Below are 21864 nucleotides of genomic sequence, written 5' to 3'. Positions count from 1 at the left end.
AATTTTCATCTATCAAAGAAGATAGTAGAATGCAATAAAAATTGTACTGAGTCAAACTAGTGAGTCCCACTTGGTCGATAGGTTCTTCTGCTTTTGACTTCTCCCTGGACTTTGAAGCCTTATGGACATTTTAGCTTTTAAAAAAAATGATCTTCTGTACTTAGTTTTATTGGAAGATTGTAGGACAAGATGGAGTATCTTGTTTTATAGAGTGTCTGTGGTACTTGTGGTTGGAGCCAGAGTCTTTTCAGAAATGCTTGTTATGTCAACAAATAATAATCTAGCCCCAAGTCTAAGAAGCACAAGGCAAAATATCTATACAGCTGGTCCCCAGACTACTTTTGAGTTGCTTCATCAATGCAGTAGAGATTCTTATCACTAGGCGTGTTTCATCAAGCATCTGAGAAGCCTCTTCTAAGTTCTGGTTCAGGAAGTGTGATAACAGCTAAGTATGCATTATAAACATTAGCAACAATAACAGCAGAGTGTATTTGTACTTTGCATTCTATTTATTAACTGCCAGAATTTGGATATACTGCTTGATTCAGGTAAAACAATCCATTCATTATTGTCTAGGCTGAATAACAGCCCATCCTCATCTATATCAGGACCATACAGGAGAAGCTGTCAATATCTGGCTAAAATTGAACCCAAGCAAGATGCAGTTTTCTGATGTCTCCATGTTGTCTCTGAGAAAGCAGGTCAATGATTTGGGGCTCCCTCTGGCTAAGAAGGTGAAGTCATGGCCAGGGAGCCTTTTCGTAACTTTGTCTGGTATATCAATTATACCTTACCTGGAATGTAAGGATGTTGTAACAGTAACTAATGTTCTGGTGGTGAAATCCAAATTATTTTACTACCGGTTCTGTGGGCGTGGCTTGATGGGCATGGTGTTGCTTGGTGGGCATGGCAGGGGAAGTATACTGCAAAATCCCCATTCCCTCCCCACTCCTGGGTTAAGGATATTGCAAAATCTCCATTCCCACCCCTCTCTGGGGCCAGCCAGAGGTGATATTTGCCAGTTCTCCAAACTGCTCAAAATTTCCGCTACCGGTTCTCCAGAACCTGTCAGAATCTGCTGGATTTCACCCCTGTAATGTTCCCATTAGTTACTGTGTGGCTTACTGCAGTGTACTCTATATGGCTTCCTTTCAAAATCATGTGGAAGTTTCAGTTGTCCATAATGTAGTATCTCAAGTGTTGCCTGGTATATGCCGGTGAGAACACATAATACCCATCCTCTGGGCTTTATACTACTTATTTGCTTTCAAGTACATTCAAAGCATTGGTTTTACTCTTTAAAGTTCTACATGGTAAGGCACTGGCAGATATACTTACAGGATGTCTTTCTCCAACAGATCCCTACCTGCCTAACACTGTATATGTATAAGAATGAGCCGAGATGGTGCAGTGGTTAGAGTGCAGTACTGCAGCTACTTCAGCTGACTGCTAGTTCAGCAGATCAGCGGATCAAATCTCACCGGCTCAAGGTTGACTCAGCCTTCCATCCTTCCGAGGTGGGTAAAATGAAGACCCAGATTGTTGGGGGCAATATGCTATTTAGTATACTGTCTTTGGTGTAAGCCGCCCAGAATCCTCAGAGAGTGGACGGCATAGAAATATGAATAATAAAATAAATAATAAATAATAATATCTCAGGAGAACCTGCTAGTGGTTCTCTATGATGCTCCCAAACACTGCCTGTTTGGTGGGTGTGCCTCCACTCTTGGACACCTCCCTCCGGGAATTTAATCTGCTGTTACACCTTTCTGTAAATTATTAGAAAAAAAAGTTTGGGGGAGAGGGAAAGCCTATGACTACAAGTTAACAAGGTTAGGAATAGGGTTGTGTGTACATTTTGTTGTTTTGTAAATGATGCATGAAAGTCTCTTTGGATGCAGCATTCATTAATTAATCTGAATGTCCAGCTCATCTCTTCATGAACATATCCTTATCATTTTCTTGACAGAATATAAGTGATTTATAATTGCCTTCTGCTGATCGGTTGAGAAGCAAATCTCGCTGAATTCAGATCTCCAATACCAGAAAATAGATGACAATATGGACACCACAGGATTCTAGTCTCTTGCCTAGATTAGCAACTAGTATTTCACACAAGTTACATTTTGTGGGACATTTTTCAAAAGCAGCCCTATCACGACAGGAACCTATTGTAGATGTGCTGCCAAATCTGAATGGCTCACGAATAGGTACATGTGGCACATGCAGGTGTGTTTGCAATGATGCATACAATATCGTTTTTAAAAATGTGATTAAAATTGTTGAGTTCTTCTTTCCTCTGATGAAACCCAAGAATCATAATACAATTTACCAAGCCTGGTTTTACAAAGTTTCCTATTATTCTATTCTCTTTATTACTGTTGGTAATATTATCACTATAAATGTTGTCTGCTTCACTCTGTCTTTATTTTTTAAAATAGTAACAATTACCCATCCCTTTATGGAGGCATTTTGTAGCAAACCTAATCAACACAGAAGCAATAGTTACATTATTTGGCACCAGTATATATGAAAAAAATAAATAAATCAGTACTTCATTATCAGTTGAATCCTCCAATTCTCTTAAATCTCATTAAACTTTGTTCAGAATGAACAAGCTGCATCTTTTCTCCTACAAGGAAGCAAGCTGGAAAAGTTTTTTCCATATGCTCTGTGGTTCTACTATGGGCTTTTCCAAACTTAAATGTAACAATTGTATAAACACTCGGGGTCAGGATCAAGGATGCACAAGTGATCAACCTACTTTAAAAAAAAATATTACTGTATCTAATTTATATGGCTATCCAAATGTTAAAAAAAAAACTCTAGGTGGCAAACAAATAAAAAATAAAACATTACTGTATTTTTCGGAGTATAAGACGCACCTTTCCCCCCCCCAAAAAAGAGGGTAAAAATCTGGGTGTGTCTTATACTCCAAATGTAGCCCCCCCAGCCTCTCAAATGGAGGTTTCAGAGGCTGAAAAAAGCATCAGAAAAAAAGCTTCAGAAAAAAAGCCTCCAAACAGAGCTTCAGAAAAAAAGCCTCAGAAATAGAGCTTCGTTTCTTCTTCGCTTCAGGGGCTTTTTTTCTGAAACTCTGTTTTGGGGGCTTTCAGAGACAGAAAAAAAAGTTCACAACCAATGGACCTATTCCTAAAATTCACCTCTGGGAACAGCTGATTGGGGGTATTCCGGGAGGAATCTGCTGCTAATCAGCTTTTTTTTATTTTCCTCCTCAAAAACTAAGGTGCGTCTTATACTCAGAAAAATATGGTACTTTAAAACTAGATGAAAACAAAATTAGGTTGAGCTCCATAATCACCAATCATATATATATAGGCTAGAAAGAATATGCACATAAAAGCCTACGAAAAAGAAAAAAGATACATTGTACCTTTACAGGAAGGATAAGTGGGTGTGGCTCACCGAAGACGCCTTAAGAGGCAGAAATAGCTATCTGAGTCTCCCAGAGAGCAACACAGAGTTGCAGTTTGTCAGCAGAAAAAAGGCCCAGAAACTTGTGAATGAGATTTCACAGATAGGGCTGTAGAACAACTACGTTTACGTAGGTAAAACCTGGCTAGAAAGAATATGCACATAAAAGCCTACGAAAAAGAAAAAAGATACATTGTACCTTTACAGGAAGGATAAATGGGTGTGGCTGGGGCAGGCTCCATGACAGAGAAGACATACCTCCTAGGGTCCTGCAGGTGACATTGCTTCCCCAGTGAGTCTCAGAGTATGCCCAGTCCATCCCATTAAATCTGATGGGCAGAAAACACTGAGGAGAGGCAGCCTCTCACGTAACCTGGTTATGCTCCCTTAGTCACCTGCAAGAGCTAGGAAGCTGCCTGGCTGTATTTTCTTCAGCTATAATAAAATAAGTAGTCGACAGTTTCTGCAATGATGCTTGCAAATGAAACTCATGGTAAAGCAATTATGAAATACACAGCACTAGACATCACCCCAAAGAACTCTAATAAAAACAGAGTGAAAAACAAATTGTAATAGAAAATAGAAACGGAATGATGGTGTAGAGCATATGCTATATATTCCAAGACAGACAATCCAGAGTAATGGGATACTCTGGTCTATATAATACAATATAGATACAAAGGTGTACAAACACAATCACACATGTGCCTATAATGTGACAGGTTGATTCCTGTGGTCCCCTTGAGTAGGGATCCCAAAGTCTTCCTTCCTCAATTGCAAAACTCTGGTGGAGTTTGGTAAATATGGCCACCAGCTACCTAGAGGGATTGTCTCTGGTGCTGAATTAATCCAGAAGAGGTTAATAGGAACATCTCTACTTGTTTTTCTTCCTTTTGTGGTTTAATGGAGTGCGAAGAAAATGTGCTAAATTTAAATTCTTTTCAGAATGAGTCTCTCTGATCCAGAAACAATTTAAGTGTTTATTATATACATCAACTAACACAGCATTGAAAGAACAAAAAGAGAAAGAGAATAAGGAAAATAACAATGACTCCATTTTTGCAGCGGCTCCTTCATCCAGGAATTTGTAGACACACACGTGCACATGTGACACTCAAACCCAGAACATAGAACACACACATAGAACACATGAATGTGTGATACCCAAACACTGAACATATCCATGTGTGATCCCCCAAATACAGAACACAGAACAAACTTATCAGAGCATAAACAAATTTCCTTAGGAAAAAACAATAGGATCCATTGTTCTATAAATGGCTATATTTTTCTTGGACTGTCAACTCAGTGTCTTGTTAAGGCTCTGCTTTGAGGCAGGATTTGTTTTTTCTCTGTTCCTTATCTAGACTGAGAAATGTAGGGTTCCTTTAACAGTTTCCCGTCTAACCTACTTGGCATGAGATGTCTCTACTATCACTACAATAAAACAAGCTTTAGTTCTGGGAAAAATGTACAATCACCTTTGATGTAAGTTATGGGATGGTGACTCATGCATCCTCCCCAACCCACCACACCAAAAAAAATCACCTCTTTCTGTCCTTGTAGAAGCCTGAAGATTGACTTCTTTGACATTACCTTTTCTGTGAATAATTTATATTATGTACACATTCTCTTTTGTACACATGGGAAACAGAAAACAAATTATACCATCAAATGGAAATATAAGAATATGACTAATAGCACAAAACCCCATCCCACACATTGAACTATTTCATTTGACATTACATGCAGCTATTTACCCCAATATTTTCCTTACAGCCCAAAGTAAATGTTATTTTTCATGCTGTAACTCCTTTATTTACATCATGCCTTATCCACTATGCACAAAAGTCATATTTATTGCACGCTTTAAAAAACAGAACAAAAAATCCCTAGCTAACCTAGAAGGGAATCCTCATCTTGCTTCCTTGGATTCTCTGCCTGTATTGGCTATGCGCCTTACCTTTTTTGCATTCAGTTTAATACAAGAGTTCCTTACAGCTCCTGCATCAGAGATTTAAAACTAAGAGACAGTTATTTGGCCCTTCACTCCCAGAGGCCCACTGAAATGAAGAATGTCAACTTTGTGTGGGTGGTGGAGGGAAAGTTGTGAGTTATAGCGGTCAGGCTGGAGTCTTATAATTTTTCAGAGGATTTCATAGGTGATGTCGTAGGTGGAACCTATTTACACCACACCCGTGCCAAAAGGCCATGTAGCATACATATTCATGCAGCTCGAATGTCCGGTAAACCATTTCTAAAGATTGTACAAGAAGCTGCCTATTCAGATACCGAGAGTGGAGTAGCTTATGAACACACTTCCAGCACTAGTTGCACAAGTAATCTGAGCAGATGAGAACAGAACTGTTTGGTTTTAAAATTCAAGCTGGAGTTCATCTATCATTTTACACTGATCTGAAAATGAAGCTTCACTCGAAGTCAGTGTTTTTCAACCTTGGCAACTTTGAGACGGGTGGATTTCAACTCCCAGAATTCCTCAGCCAGCATGCTGGCTAAGGAATTCTGGGAGTTGAAGTTCACACATCTTAAAGTTGCCATGGTTGAGAAACACTGATCTAAGTTATAGAAAATGGTGGTTGCAAAGCTAAGCTATGTATGTTTCCAAATAGAGAATTTATAGCAATCCAAAGACACTCAAGCATGAGAAACTAAGAATAGCTTCAAGCCTACACTCGTCTCACATGGCTTTCTATCTCACATGGCAACCCATTAGATTTTTAATACCAATTTAAATAAATGCAAATGTTTCTTGGCTGATTCTAAATGACAAGGTGCATGAGCAAAGCGGTGAAAAAAATCTAGCAATGTTGCTTTGTTTGAATTTTAAAGAAATGTAGATGAGGAATAGACTATATGCAATATTTATTACTTTCACTGAAACTGTTAACATTTGGAACTAAAACTTTATGTACAGAAATGTCTAAATATTCTCTTAAAACATATGCATTACAGAGTTTTAACAGAATTACAGCATGACAAAATTCTTTATAGCACACACCACTGCTGAGAATCAACATAGGAAAACGTAGCCTAAATTTTATTAAATGACAGCTATCAACATTTCAGAGTTTCTAATAGCTCATTCACCATGTGGTACTGCTTTAAAAAGATTTCCCTGGACCAGTATCGCTTCAATCAGGGGTGTCCACAAAAATCAAGATGCAATACATTTTAAAAATTGAGCGGAGCTTCAGTCTGCCCCACTGCAGCCACTAACTTTACTTTTTTTTACCATAACTTGTGAAGATCTCTCATATCTCATCAGTAACAATTATCTTAGGTCCTTAATTTTCTTGACCTGCACTGTATTAGAGTAAAATTAGTTCCTAGTTTTCTGCATCTTTTTCTTGTCTTCTTTTCATTTCAACAAGCAAAAGTCTTCTAAAATTGAAGATGGTCTTACCATGACCTTAAAATAATGACCACTTCATATGGAGGAGAGAGAATTGCATGGGTCACAGAAAATGCCCAACCATCTTGTGAAATAGTCCAGATAAGAAGCCCATCCAGAAGATAGTAGCTCTATCTTAATTGTAAGGTTACATAACAGATTCTTGCAAATTAGGAAGTCCATCTCTCATCCCCTTATTTGTACAGTTCAAAAAAGCAGGGAGAATTCCTTCTGTGACATTTGCCATGCCGCTCTTCCTGCTGTCTAATAATGTGTGATGTGTGGTCCCTCTTATTTAGCTGTTGTCTAGGCTTCTCTCTTCCTCTTGTCTCTCAAGGTCATTACAATACCAGATGTATTTCTACATGTGCCTCTGCCTATCCTACAACAACATCACACATTGATTTCATCAGGAGGATTATATGTCTTCATGCACACATGTGTACATACAGGGCCAATCTGAAAAAAAGGGAATTAGCTAACACAACATTAGGTTTGGATCACCACATATTCTCTTTCTCACACATACATTGAACAATAGCTAACCTCACAGATGAACTCCTACAAAATGAGATGGAACAGGAGGAGACAATGAGCTTTAGAAGAAGTAATCTTTTGTATTGACCAAGTAAACTGGGAACAAATAAGCAGTGTTCCCCATGTGGTGATAAGAAAATGACCTGATTGGTACAATTGATCCATTGACTAACATGCAGATAGATTATATATTTTGAGGGTGGATCAGCTTTCTGTCTCTCAATCTATCCCCTCAGCCCAATCTCCCTGTTAGTTAACAGAAAATCACATCAGCTACTGGGTAGAGTTTCCAGCTCCAAACTCTGTTTTTGTCTCAAACCTTGAAAGAAATGATGAGTTGCATTGGGAAGAGGAAAACAGGATTGAACTGATGAAGGATGAGCCAAGTGATTAGCAGCTAAATCAGGCCAGTTGGCTCACGTAGCTTTGGCTCAAAAACCCAGCCATTCAGAATGTGACACTGTGATAAGGAGTCCCTACTACCCCAGGCTCCAACCTGGTACCTCCTTGAAGATGTGACTTAACAGATCATGGGGACTTGGCCACAAGAGTCATTGGGATTTGAAGACAGAAATCCTCATTTCTCCCACTGCAGTTTTTGTTTGTTTGTTTTGTTAAGGCTTCAAAAGGGGAAAGCGGTTTTGCTTTGCTGTGATAGTTACTTATTGTCCCTCCTGTAGATAGCTAACCTGAAACTCCAGATAAAGAATGAGGAGGCTAGGGAGGAAAAGGCAGGGTCAAAAAAAGGTCCACAGAATGACTGAGATTGTGTAATAGGTTGTCCCCTTTTTACATGTAGATGCACATATAAAAGGGGCAGGATTTTAATTGCACAGTTGCCTTCTTAACTCTTTTGATGCCTCCCTGCAGATACCTGGGTGCAACAATTTTGAAAAGATCTTTTACTCTAAGAACCATTCTCATAGAACAGGAGTATCCAACCTTCAGACTTGTGGACTTCAGTTTCCAGAATTACCCAGGCAGCAGCGGAATCTGAGAGATGAAGTCCGCATATCTTAAAATTGCCATAGAACATTTCTTTAAAGCATTGCACAACCCTGATAATTAGCCAAGAGTTATTATTAAAAACAGTTTATTTTGTGTGGGTGTGGGTGGAACACCTGAGAAGTCCAATACAGGAGATGAATTAACTTTGACACATCTGAATAACTTATTGCTACCATACTTATCAGCTTGAATATACAGTATGTTAGTCCTCAGATCTCAGATTTATCTTCATCTGTTCCATATTTTAAGCTCTTGTCATAATGCCAGCAGTCATTTTCAAGCACTAAAAACATTTGTAATTCATCTAGCCTTGCCAATTTTACATCCTTTATACCATAATGGGTTTTTTTTAAAGATAATGAGTATAGTTTTGTCATTGTTTTTAAAGTTCTGATTGTAGAGTTATTAAATTATATATCTTGAATTTTTTAATCCTTCAAGCTTAACTACATAGGGAGAAAACCATTACATTAACCTTACGGAAATTTATTCAGGCATACAGTGTATTTTATGTCTCAGCAGGTTTTACTGAAAGTAAGTGTCCATCATGTTATATGTATCATAGAGATATGTATGTTATATCTCTCTTAATCTAATTAAAATATAAAATATAATAAAATAAAATATAAAATAAATTATTTATAAAATAAAATATAAAATAGCATTGTATAATGCAGCAAATATATATAAACTTAAACTCCATATTTGAAACAAACAATGACCCCTCTAATGAAGTAGTTTGAATGATCAAGTTATTTTAAAAATTCAAGTTATAAAAATCTACACCAGCTATCTATTCCAGTGTTTTTCAAACTTGGCCCTTTTAAGATGTGAGGATTGCAACTCCATGCTAGCTGGGAAATTCCGAGAGCTGAGGTTTGCACATCTTAAATTGACCAAGTTTGAAAAAACACTGGTGCAAAGTAACAGCTTTTGGTGTTAAGTGACAGCTCAATAATAATTTCACATTGGCAAGTATCATTTGAATTTTACTATCTTCCTCAATGTTGTTTTTTAAATCAAGAATTCTATAACATGAGGATTTAATCCTTAGCACATGAATTACCTTGTCTCCACATTTGTAAATCTAAATAGTCCCAACTTAGACACTATTTACTCAGTCACATTGGTCAAAATGTCTGGCAGGTTCTACGTAGGATAATATGGAAGTAATATCTTAACTAGGCCTTTCCTTGTGTTTAAACTCTACTTCTTTGTGCAATTGTACAGTTGGCTTTTTGTGTGGCAAGAGTTATTCTCTCTTGAGATAGTTGGAAGGCGCATTCTAAAATAGTTGAATTCAGTCTGTTTGAAAAGATAATTTTGCAACGACAAGCCAGTTTCTTTCTGAGTTTCAGAGATTTCTGAAACCTTTCAAGAATTTCTAAATATTTGACTTTCAGCCCACAGAATGTAATTTATCTCATTTGTGTATTTGTATAAGAAATTATCTCTTTTTATAGATTCCTTGTGCTTATAACTGTTCCTTGTTATGATTGAATGAAAGGTTGATCTCTTGGAGACAATTTCTGAAGTATTAGTTTTAAAATTTAAGAGTATAAGCAGCAGGAAAAAGTAAATTCAATAAGAAAACTATCTTGGCTTTGTGGAAATATTTCAGCAACCAAAGGCTAATAGGAGAAGTATACAGATTTTTTGCATTTACTAGAATGAATAATTTAAGCTAAAAGAATTAAATAAGAAAATGCTCTCAAAATTTAACATGGCTTCCTTTATTCTTACAAGTTTATTTTGACTTTCTGCTACTCAGGAAGGATGAGATATACATTTATCCAATATTAGACTGTGGTGAAAAGAGCCCAAGAACGGATAACTTGTGTTTTGTTCAACAGGGTAGGTGTGTGAATGTCAAAAAATCAAGATGGGGACTGCACACATTTTTACATTTGTGATATTGCTTTTTGTTGTTATTTTATGGAATTGGCTCACTATATGCTGTTTTATAATTGTGGATGCCCCATGATCATTTTATAGTTATAATTAAAACTTGAATGTGGCAGACAAAATATTTTTTTAAAAGAATAATAAATCAAATATGTGTTGCCCCCTGTACAGAGTTAATGTAATTGATCTGAAAGCAGCATATTTCTGCTTGAGCAGTGACATTCTCAAGACTGGGGAGCAAGGTTTTTATGGAGCTGAATATTTGAACAAGGTGCATATTCTCTATTCTTCATTCATTTATATATGGGACCTTGTTGAGGGAATAGAATATTTGTTCACACTAAATCCAATACTGTGTTATTTCATAGAAGATGTTCCTCCTTGTTTGTAATTGTTACCTGATGAATAGCAATTCAGATTAGATGCAACACTAAGCAGCAAACTGTTCAGTACTGTGTATCTCTCAGGTCCATTCATCTAGTAAAATATTTTTATTCTTTTGTCCTAAGTGGTTCATAAAACAGTCATAACAAAACCACCATAAAACTAAATATAAAGTTTAAAATGCATTTACTAACAACCAAAGCATAAAAAAAAAAAAGAACTTCAGCAGCAAAGGAGTTATTAAGTCATCCAATAACTAATTAAAGCAGAACTGGGAGACATAAAATCGAAGAAACAGTAAAACACATCCAGAAAAAAAGAAGAGTTTTATAACGGTATCAAACAGACCTCCAACAAAAAAAATGCTTCCAGAGATAAACAAACAAAAAAACCCCAAAAAAACTACCAACTTTGCTCCTGACTTGTTTGTTAAGTCATTTATTCTCAGTTATTTCACTGTTGTCTCTAGACATCTGTCCAGCATGTCAATTACTATAACTAGATCTGAAAAAGGGGAGAAACAGCATTGAATCCTGTAGATTGATTATTCCAGATTTTAGGTAAACTTGATAGCTATAAATAACCCTTCCTTTATTTGGTTTTACAGTATTTGTTGTTTGCTTTTATTTGTTCAACGCAAAGCAGTGTACATAATATTTCGGCCTCCAGAACAATGAGATTACTGTGAAGAGTTTGGGATGCAGAGCAGAACCTTAGAATGAAGACTTGTAGCCCTTGGGGAAAAGCTCTCAAAAGATGTGAAATCTACACATAAGATCAAGGTTCGAGAAACCCTATTCAAATCCTGTTGGTCAAAAGAACCAACTGGATTTCAAGCGCCTGCAGTAGGAGGTCCTTACATCAGGGATGAAATCCAGCAGGTTCTGGAGAACTGGTAGCGGAAATTTTGAGTAGTTCGGAGAATTGGAAAATGCCACCTCTGGCTGGCCCCAGAGTGGGGTGTGAATGAAGATTTTGTAATATCCTTCCCCCAGGAGTAGGAAGGGAATGGGGATTTTGCAGTATCTTTCCCTGGAGTGGGATGTGAATGGAGATTTTGTAATATCCTTCCCGTGTCACATCCACCAAGCCACGCCCACCAAGCCACACCACACCCACCAAGCCATGCCCACAGAACTGGCAGTAAAAAAAATTTGGATTTCACTACTGCCTTACATGCAGGGGTGAAATCCTCCCGGTTCAGACCAGACCGGGCGATCCAGTAGCGATTGTGGCAGGTGGTTCGGAGAACCAGTAGTGATGGTGGCGCGAGGCTCTGCCCACCTGCCCGGGTGTAATTACTTTCTGGTTTTAACCAGGAAGTAATGTGTTTTTTACCCTCTGCGCATGCGCAGGTTTTGCACTACCGAAGGTAAGTAGATTTAACCCCTGCTTACATGTGTTATATTCCTGGGCCTGTACTCTGATCTCCGAGTCATAGAGACAAGGGACCTGTTTGTTGTTCACATCTCTACCTCCTGTGAGGTGAGATTTATTTGTAAAGGTATTGCCTGAATAGAGCTTAAAATCCACTATCCTGCATAAAGCCAATAAAGTTTGATTCCTAATAATAATTGTGCTTGCAGTGGTGTTGGAGGAGAATGAAGTCTTGAATGTAAAGTTGCCATCCCCAACCAGACACTACCCAGAAGTGTTGGACTATAACCTAGTAATAGTGTAGGGTGGATATGAGGTCACCTTTATGCACAATATAAGATCTATTTTCGTTCATAACAATATCCCTATTAGGAGAGTTGGGTTAAGAGAGAGTCAGTAGTAAAAGTCATTCAGTGTTCTTTAATGACCAATACTGGACTACATTACTGTCTCTCTATTCCTAGTCCACCTTAACCACTATACTATAATGGCTCTCAAGATTTATTTATTTATTTATTTATTTTATTTATTTATTTATGTAATTTATATGCCGCCCTTCTCCCGAAGGACTCAGGGTGGCTTACAAAAGGAACATAAAAAATTACATAAACATTAAAATCAGTTTAAAATTGATTAAAATAAATTCAAAGATGGCCTTGAAGTGGCCACAAGTATAGAAAAGAAGTGTTGAATCCTTTAAAAAGTGCTAAATGGGTTATATAATACCAGTTTTGAAAGTATTTTACTGACTGCTTGGGAAATATCAGACCAATTTTTTAAAAAAATTTGATTTATATGCCACCCTTCTCCGGAGACTCAGGGTGGCTTACAATGCGTTAAGCAATAGCCTTCATACTTTTGTATATTTATACAAAGTCAGCTTATTGCCCCCACAAACTGGGTCCTCAATTTACCTACCTTAGAAAGGATGGAAGGCTGAGTCAACCTTGAGCCTAGTGAGATTCGAACTTACAGTAATTGCAGACAGCTGGTGTTAATCACAATGCTATCAGTCTGCTGAGCCACCAGGCCCCAATTCAAACTAGAATTGATGTATAAAATGTAGATGACTTGAATTCAAGGACTGAAAAGGTGATCAAAGACTCCACAAAGAAAGATCAACAGAAGTAGGCATTCTCCCAATGATTGAACTCTCCTGAGGGACATTCAGCTAATTCCCATGCTATCTTCTTGACTCACCAATTGTAAGTCTGTTGGAACTGAATAGAACAGGTCCAAATTTGATACGGTGGGAGAAGCTGGCAAAGCAAATGTTGAATACAAAAATTGATTGGATCTGGTTTGGGGCTGTGGAGTAAAACATTCCAGAGAAATCCTTCTCTATATCCCTACGTATGCATTTAATTCCCATTAAAAAAGCACTTGGGAAACATCAGGATGGGGAAATTTTATCCAGAAGATATCATAACTTCCATTTGTTTTACAGAAAGGATGTCTAAAGTGAAGTATTGAAAAAGTCAAGATAGCACAGATAATCACAGCCCTTTTTAAATATTTATTGGGAAATGAGTTTCAGATGTATGTCTTTCAGGAGAAAAAAGGGAATGTCAAGAAAGCAGTTGCTGTCTGGGGATTTGATATACCATGTTTAATAAGCAGAAATTCCCAAATTCTGGGTATACTGAAAAGTACTTTGGGGATTTCCCCAATCCTGCTGTGATTGCAAGCTCTCCTATCGTAAAAGCATGGCATTATATGAATGATCCTGCAGACAAGGTTTTGGTTTTAGGTAAAAGGTTTGGCCAGACAAAAGTGGAAAAACAGAAGTACATTAGTTTCTCTTGTATCATATTCCTTCTCTCAATGGCCTGTGGGAGAAAAAAAACCCCTACAAAACAGATGTTTTTCAGAACATTTGACATATGAGCTTTTTTCTCTTTTGTTGCATACACATTATATTCAGCATTCCTTTTTCAAATAAATTTGCAATCCCTCAAGAATCATTGAACAAACCTCTTACTTGTTATTAAAGTGTGTGTGTGTGTGTGTGTATGTGTGCGTGCATGCTCATGAGTATGTGTACTTTGTTGAGCCTACGATTTTATTTATGGCCTGGTGATTTTCTGTCAGCCACTTTCACTGACTGCTGTACATGAAAGACATGCCAACACCTGAAACATTTAAATGGAATCCCCTCTAACTGCTCTCCGTTCTTGAGACTTCTCTATCAGCTAAAAATATTGTTTCTCTATACTTTTGCTTTCTTTGTTTGGTGTTTTGTTCCCACCCAAAAAAATCAGGCCTCTTTTTTTTCTTAATAAAGTAAAATCAGAGTTTACGATCTCCTTTTAGCCATGAGTTGTGGTTTGTCTGAGAAAAAAGTTATCCCAGTTAAAAGCTTGCTTTGATATCATGGATAGTTCAGTACTAACTAATGAAGAATGTCATTTTTTTAAAAAATGGATAAAGGCAAATGCTATGATGACAGGGTAACCTATTTTTGTCACTATTGTTAAATCAATAATTTGAAATAAGTAGTCGGAGGCAATTAGCTGAAATTACTTCAATGCGAGATCCTGGTTAGGATTCCCCCCTCCCCAACTTCTTTGAGCCACCGTCGTGCAGTGGTTAGAATGCAGTACTACTACTGCTGACTGCCAGCTGCTGCAATTTGGTAGTTTGATTCTCACTGGCTCAAGGCTGACTTAGCCTTCCATCCTTCCAAGGTCGGTAAAATGAGGACATGGATTGTTAGGGGCAATATGCTGACTCTGTAAACCATATAGAGAGGGCTGTAAATCATTGTGAAGCGGTATATAAGTCTAAGTGCTATTGCTATTGAGGCAATTTAACAGCATTAGTGAAAAGAGAAGCAGTTTGAATTTGAAAACTAAAGTATCTTCAAACCATGCTGCTACACTATCTGGATTGGATATAGTCATGGGAACTTGAGAGGTCCACATTGTTATACTATTTGAAAAATTGCTATTAGTTTTGCTATTTGCTAGTTTGCCTCCAGTATGTTCCACTTGTAAATCCATGAATAAGCCTTTCCTTCTTTCTTATCCCAGATAAACTAAACTCTGTAGTAACATCAAAGAACATCAAAGGACTAGGGAAATAAAACCAAGTATTTGGCTAAACTTCAGAGAAGCTTCACAGAATTATTTATAAACTGCAATAGCAAAGCCCTGCAGAATAAGCAGGGATTGGTCAAACATGGTTGCATGTATGAATGTAGTCCCCCAACACTTCTTTGCGGTGTCTCAAGTTATTGTAGCTTGGAAGAGGGCAAGATGAAGGTATAATAGGCAATGAAATGTGACTGTTAAGAGTTATAGATGGACTGATCCATGTAGATGAGAAAATATTGGAATAATATGTTAAGAAATGAAGACCAGAGACCAGGTTCCACACTGTATGTAATCTAATAGTGAGGATAACAGAGTGGATTCAAAGCAAGGTCATATGTTTCTAGGTTGTACCTTCACATTTCATATATATTTACATGTTGTAGTTGTTGACCCTCCTTGTTGTTGACCCTCCTTGTTGAAATGGCTGTGCCAAAACAGTAGCTAATTATACTTAAGCTCCTGATCCCAGAAAGGTAGTCTGAATGTTCCATTAAATAGTTCCATTAAAAGTTTAAGTTATAAAAATGTACACCAACAGATCTATTTGTTTTCTCAACTTCAACTTTTAAATGGTGTGAACTTCAACTCCCAGAATTCCCCAGACAGCATGTTGCCAAGTTTCAAAACACTGATCTATTTTAATCTTGGTTTTGCTCTTGCATTTATGTAACATTCCATATAGCCAATCATTTAATTTTACTGCCTATATGGAATGTTACACAAAAACCAAACTTCTTGTAGTCAGATTGGTTTCAATAGTTCATATCAAAGCTGGCCAAGATTCAGAAAAAATTAGGTTGATCTTTGTAAGTACATTTGAACCTCCTTTCCTAATCCCTCTTGCTCTTCCCACTGGCAATGTACTTCAGTACATCTAAATAAAGATATTAAACAATACCCCTTTGTACAGTGATTTCTAAGCCTTAATGTTATTTAGACAGATTTTCCTTGCTGTGATCAGTGCAGTGGAAATAAATGTTCAGAACCTCTTCTTAAAATAGTTGTTTCATAAACTTTGTGGAAGAATAGAGATAATTTGTCTCTATTTAAAAGGGAAGGAGCAACCAGAAGGGCATCTATACTTGCAAGAGATAAATCATTTCAGCAGGAAAATAGCCAGCATGGCTGATCTGCAGCTTGTCTGTATTTGACTATACTGATATTTATAGGACATAATACTCAGTTTGACCTCCAAGCCTGAACAATGATTTACATCAACTGATCAAAGGCTTGAACTTAATCCAAAATTGATGCACATTAGCTCTTCAGAAATCCAAGATGCAAACCAGTTCAATGTGTGACTCTAGAAGCAAGGATTCTAGGAGCTGGAGGACCACGTGGCCTGGTCTCCTTGGATTTATGATGGGCCACCATACGTCTTGTTAGAAGTGAAGATGGGTGTGTTCTAATGCTCTATGTCTACAATTAACTTGTGAGAAAAACTTCAAGGTAAGATAAGTGTTAGATAAATTGTGTGACAGTAATATGGCTGCAGATTGTTGTGTGGCAAGTAGTTTTACAATTCCTATGGAGAAAAAATTGAAGCATTAATAGATTGACCTAGCTCCCCATATCCTATTTTTCCCATAAGGTCTTAAGTTGAATGACTTATGAATTAACTGCAATGGTTTGCAAGAACTCAACCCTCATAGTTGAAAAGGTGTTTTCTGTATAGCTTTTTATTCTGATTGACCACAACTTTTAAATATTCCAATTATTGCCTGTGATCTCAGTCCTGCCAGCTGCTTTAGGCCCAAGCCCTCTAAAGACTATGTCACAACACATTTAGCACATTCATTACTAATTAAAATCATGAGTGGAATAATTAGTTGAAATAATGATATTATTAGTTTCAACACACACTAGTCAAAAAAGTATCTTGGGAATGTAAAAAAAATGAGAGCCCACAAGCTCTCGTTACACACACACACACACACACACACAATACCAATATAATACCAATCATAATTAAAAAAATAAGATGCTGCTTGTGGACTTAGTTGAAACTGTTTATGCTTGGTGAAGAATGCATTGTTTTGACCTGGGTCGCACTTTCTATTTATTTCTGCTAAAATGGTTCACAATCCAGCTGAGACCAGTATCATTTTTACATAACATTATTTTCTACAAAGCACTGTAACACCTTAGGCAATTTTACATAAAAGTAAAGGCCTTTGCAGATTAAAATCAACTTCTTCCCCAAACGTATGTTGATTTAAGTGGGCTTGCTTAGTTGCAGATGAGCATAGCCACTGAGAATTCAATTCAGTTGTACTAAAAATGATGAGGTTGCAACTGAATTCAGTCTTATATGAGAATCGTGTGGTTTACTAATTTTTTGTTTAACTGAGGTTGGCAGAGCTTCCATGGAATGCTAATTTTTCTACCATGTTCCACACAAACAACATAGCCTCCCAATTTCTAAATATTGAGACAGCCATCTTATTTTGCTTCCTAATTAATAAAAAGTGCTTTATTAAGATGAAGTGTGGCTGCTTCAATAGCATTTCTCCAACTGAAATAGTCAGAATGCCATTTCACGCGGCCATCCCGAGCTCTGTTTTCATCTGCGATGGCCTCCTGCAGGCCTCTCTCAGCGGGGAGCTGTTTTGGTGGCAGAGGCACCACGGGCCAGTCCTCTGCTGTTTCCATGGCGGGTCTAAGCACTCCTCTGGGCCAGATCTGGCCCCCGGGCCTTGAGTTTGACACCCTTGCTCTATTGGAAGTTACTGATGGCTATAGTCATGCAATGCTAATATTGACCATAGCAACTATATTGTGTTTCACTTAACTGCAGTGATTTGCTTAACAACTATGGCAAAAAGATCATAACATTGGGTGTGACTCACTTAACAACTGTCTTGCTTAGCAATGGAAATTCTGGTCCCATTTGTGGTGGTAGGTCAAGGACTACCTGTATTTATTAGTGTTATTAGATAACTTGTTTTCGAGATTTGTTATACCAAAATCTTGAAAATCTAATTGTCTTCCTCCTTCTTTTACCCAGTAAATCAGGGAGACACCTGCCTGTATACCTTTCCAACACTATCTTGCTTTCCAGGACTTAAAAGAATATTTCAACCCTCTTTGCCTATGGTTACGATCAAACTACTGATTTTTAATACGTTAATTTTGTAACTAATTGTTTATCCCTGTTATTATACAAATGTTATGTATGCACAATACTTACATTATTGTAGGAGAAGGAGTGGCAGAACAGGGGGTGGAGGTAAAAGAGGGATCAGCCTAGAACAGTGATGGCGAACCTATGGCATGCATGCCAGAGGTGGCCCACAGAGCCCTCTCTGTGGGCACGTGCACCATCGCCAGCTGCTCTTCTGGTTTCCAGTGTGCGCATGCGCACCAACCAGCTGGTCTCCAAGTTTCTGGAGCTCCAGCATACATGAAGGCCAGCTGATGCACCAAAAACCAGAAGACCAGGTGGCTGGCGTATGCATGCGCACTGGCCAGCTGGTCTCAGACTTTCCGGATCTCCACACATGCGCATTCCGGTTTGGGCACTCGGTGCCGAAAAGGTTTACCATCACTGGCTTAGAATCTCTACGTAGCCACAAGCAACAAGCCCAACCTCCCTTGAATTCTGTTGACCATAATCTAACTCCAAACCAGTGCTAACCATTAGTTGAAAAAATTCCTGTGCATAGCTGTTTAGCAATACAGTACATTTGAATTGGATCTTCATTGTGTGGACCTGGTCTTTGATGCCTGACATTAATCTTCTCAATTCTTCCTCCAGGTTCTGCCACTCCTTCTCCAATTATTGTCATCTCTGCAAGTAAAAATGTTCCTATTCACAAAGCTCAGAAATCTGGGTTTTTTAAAAACCGTTTAAGGGTATTTAAACACAGCTAGGTCATATTTTAGTAAATTTAATTTGTAATTTGCCTTCCCATGAATCTTGGCAATTATATTGAATTACAAGCATTGGAAGAGGGAAGATTTCATGTTGACTATGGAGGCATGTGTTGGTTGGTCATATAGACCTGGCTGTTAACTGTCCTGGGATCAGAGACTGAATGATATCCAAGTAAAGAACAATCATTATCAAAGTTAATTACTGTGAATCTGCAATTTAAAATTAGCTGCCTTGTCCCCAGAATACTACTAAAAAGAATCTCTAGTTTAGAAGAATTTATTTGAGCTTTAGCCATGCACTCTGAGTCTAATCCGATTAATAAAAGAAGACAAAGTTGTATCATTAACAATAAGCTCATTAAAAAAGGAAGCTTATTTGCATGTAAGACAGTTGTAAATACAAGCTACAGAATAGCCTGACTTTCACTGCTGTTTGCTCAGCATTTTTTAGTTTTGATATAAAGCTGGAATCCCTAAGGCCCACTTTATAAAGGAAATTAAGTCATGCATTCTGAACACTGCATGCAAAAAAAGAGAGGAAAATCAGTATTCTACAAAAAAAAAAATGGCACTTTTTCATCATTGACAACTCTGTACATTTAACAGGAATATGTTTAGGTCTTCATTTGGAAAACAATTCACTGTTCTGATGAGAATCAAGACACTCTTAAAGCACACTGGCTAACACATTGGAACTCATGTTATATGGACACAGTCTGAGTGACCACAAAATATTTTCATAGCTGTGTGCTTGATTCAAAGCTGGGCAAGCTAAGCCCACTTAGTTTTTATTTATTTATTTGTAAAATTGATCGTCCACCCATCTTCCCATATGGTAACCTTGGGTAATTTACAATATTTGAGATGTTCCATCTCACCTGAAATCATGACGATGGAGTATTTAGAAGCCTCCCTCAGCAAAGAATCAACTTGTAAAGTTGATGCTCTAAAGCAGGGGTCTCCAACAGTGGTCGGTTCCTCCTGGTTTGGCCCAGTTCCCCGGAGCCGGTAGCGGTGACAATATGACGTCACCAAACCGGTTCTGCCCCCCCGCCCCCTACCCCCCACGTTATTCTTACCTTTTATTTGGCCCCACCCCCAATCTACTGCTGCCTCCTGAGTCCCAGCTGATGGGCTATAAGGAAAACAACTGTTTAAACTCTTGCCACAGGGCTTCAAAGGGCCACCCTACAGCTGATCAGTGGTAAAAGGCAGTTTGGTGGTAGACCGGTGCCTCCAAAAACAAATGAGTAGACCGGTGCCTGCAAAAAATAAATGGGTAGATCAGTGCCTGCAAAACTACATGAGTAGACCACTGCCTGCAAAAATAAATGGGTAGACCAGTGCCTGCAAAAATAAATGAGTAGACCAGTGCCTGCAAAAATAAATGGGTAGACCGGTACAGTTCTGCAAGCAGTTAAAAGTCTGGTAGACCAGTACCTCTGCTAAATCCTAAAGAATTGTCACATGATTATCAAGCCATGCCCACAAAATAAACCACAATCACAGAACCGGTAGTAAAAAAATTTAGAACCCACCCCTGGTCTCCAACCCTAGTCACTTTAAGACTTGTGGACTTCAACTCCCAGAGTTCCTCAGCCAGCTTTGCTGGCTAAGGAACTCTGGGAGTTGAAGTCCACAAGTCTTGAAGTGGCCAAGGTTGGAGACCCCTGCTCTAAAGCAATATCAGAGATGCTTTCTCATCTCATTCCTTGTGCAGGGGATATAGCAAGTTCACTAATTTCTCACAGGAGTGATTCAATCTGGACTCCCTGTTCAAATCTGCTTTGGAATAAAAGTCATCAACTGACTTTAAAATGGTAGCCAGGTCGATAAATGAAGGCTGTATTCAAGTTTTCTTGCACATTGGGGCATCTTTAGAGGTGAGACTGCTGGAGTAAGAAATGCTAACATTCAATAAAGCCAAGATAGGCAGGCCTTTGATTACATGGACCCAGCCACACCCTTGACATTTTTGACATGTTCTTAAAGCTGGCTTGCACCCATTGCTGCAAAATCCAATTTTCTGTTTAACTGCTTGAGTCTATGCAATGCCAGAGACTTTTGTGTATCAGACAAGAAATGTGAAGAAAGCAAACTGGAAGCGCCAAACCTCAAATTAATTCCCCATTTCTGGTGATGGTAACTAGCATTTATACACAATTTTTGTTGTCAAAGCTGTCATCTTTAAGTTTTGTAATAAGAACGCTGGATTTGGACGTTTTCCCCAATCCTCGCTTTTCAGTCTTCCACTGTATGATGCTTTCCAGATGTGCTGGATTGCAACTTCCATCATCCTCAATCATCAGCTTTTGCATCTGGAGTACATTAAGCTGGGGAAAGCTGCATTACAAGTAATGCAATTGGGAGGGAGTTGGATAGATATACATTTCATAGACACCCATATGGATGTGTGAATGTTATGTGTATGTATATACTGTATGTATATGCACGCACACATGCATGTGTATACACACGCATGCATATATATAAACATGTATACAAGTTTGCATATCTGGAAATATGTATCTCCAGACATTTATAAAACGGAAAGAAAACCTTAACTTTCTTCTCCAAATGTGGCTGAGGTGATATGTCTTTTCTGCCTATTTCTAGCATACTATCTCTATTCTAAGAGTCTGACACACTTATAACCCAACTGCAGAGAGAAAACTCAGAACCAGCTTTTCCTCTCCAGCTCCCTTGCTTGTTGCCAGGAATTATTAATCATCTCCATGTTTTTTCCTAACATCCAGGAGCAGCCCTGGCTGTCCTTCCCTCAAATAGCTGCTAACATTGTGCCTTTCTATGGGGCTCGCTCCTCCCTTCCTTCCT

The 21864-nt window shown here is 38.1% G+C and overlaps 1 long non-coding RNA gene across 1 annotated transcript; it reads left to right on the top strand.

Annotated features, from left to right (window-relative positions):
* Positions 1-1097: 1097 nt before the first annotated feature.
* Positions 1098-2524, top strand: LOC148113537 (uncharacterized). The gene is made up of 2 exons (XR_015734539.1): positions 1098-1517; positions 1970-2524. It is a non-coding gene; the product is annotated as an uncharacterized LOC148113537 (long non-coding RNA).
* The last annotated feature ends 19340 nt before the right edge of the window (positions 2525-21864 follow it).

Source organism: Pantherophis guttatus, chromosome 5 (assembly GCF_059756535.1).
Source record: "Pantherophis guttatus breed Tessera chromosome 5, ASM5975653v1, whole genome shotgun sequence".
NCBI lineage: Eukaryota > Metazoa > Chordata > Lepidosauria > Squamata > Colubridae > Pantherophis > Pantherophis guttatus.
Note: the sequence above shows the minus strand (reverse complement) of the source record. Positions and strands in the feature narration are given on the sequence as shown.